Here is a 1111-nt window from a genome sequence, read left to right as displayed (position 1 = left end):
TAAAATGATACGTAAATGATTTAAAATGATACGTAAATGATTTAAAATGATACGTAAATGATTTAAAATGATACGTAAATGATGTAAAATTATACATCAATGATTTAAAATTTCACATAAATGATTTAAAATGATACATAATCTCAATGATTTAAAAATTACATACCTGTAAATTTTACCCACAATTCTTATCAAGGTCGTGTGAAAGACAAAAGAATACTCACTGTAATGCCACTTTAATTGGTGATATGTGACTTCTCTGTGCTGCTGCTTATCTCGTGCTGCTGATCTTTATGCTGCTGTATTCACACCCGCCTGCTCACCAGACTCGTGTTCAGGCTGCTGTTTAATCACCGTATTATTTTACATTATTCGTGTTTAGCATACGTCTTAGATCTTATCAGCCTTCCCCCCAGATAACTTGCCATGGTGGGGTGCTGCTCTCGTCCGTGATTGTTGTCTATTGGTGGGGGGGGGGGGCTGGGCTGCACGTTTGTACGGGCAGTTTGAGTGCACGTGGGGGTGGGTTCAGGCAGTTTGAGTGCACGTGGGGGTGGGTTCAGTGTGAGTAGCTTCTTAGCTAGTGTGCCTGTATTGTAGCTTAGCGTTACACCAGTGGGTGGGTGCACAGTTCCAGTAGGCGCCCCGCTTGTATAATGGTGGGGGATAGTGATCCATACCAGAAGTACGTGCTCTGGAATCGATCCTTAAATGAAACTCGATTCTTTTGATCCGTCAGTTGTTCCAGGTAACGCTTCAGTAACAGGAAGATGGTGGAAAGTAACTAAACTAGTGAGATCTTGTTTAAAGAAACGCGTTCAGTGGGAACTACTTTTTCTTCCGCCTGAGTAAGTGCGTGTAAGTGGAGCGGCACGCTGCTCGTCGGTGTCCGTCTGTAGACACAGCGGTGGAGTCGTGTGTGAAGATGTTTCATCTCCACAAGAAGCAGTTTGTTGTTTGTACGGAGCTGCAGCAACACAACAACTGTCAAACACTTCCGGTTCAATCACAACACAGAATATGAGGCAGTGATGGACAGGGAAGAGTCAGGTGCTGCTGCTCTCGAGGAGTCCCTCAGGGCTGCAGGACCGTCTCTGGAGGAGTCCCTCAG

General features: G+C 44.6%; 1 protein-coding gene across 1 annotated transcript in view; it reads left to right on the top strand.

Annotated features, from left to right (window-relative positions):
• setb (SET nuclear proto-oncogene b) overlaps positions 1-1111 on the top strand; it is a 6117-nt gene that overhangs the window by 4002 nt on the left and 1004 nt on the right. The gene's annotated exons all lie outside the window — the stretch shown is intronic.

Source organism: Nematolebias whitei, chromosome 18, assembly GCF_014905685.2.
Source record: "Nematolebias whitei isolate Nwh7 chromosome 18, NemWhi1, whole genome shotgun sequence".
Classification (NCBI taxonomy): Eukaryota; Metazoa; Chordata; class Actinopteri; order Cyprinodontiformes; family Rivulidae; genus Nematolebias; species Nematolebias whitei.
The sequence above is the reverse complement of the archived record's forward strand: the minus strand, read 5'-3'. Positions and strand labels throughout refer to the sequence as shown.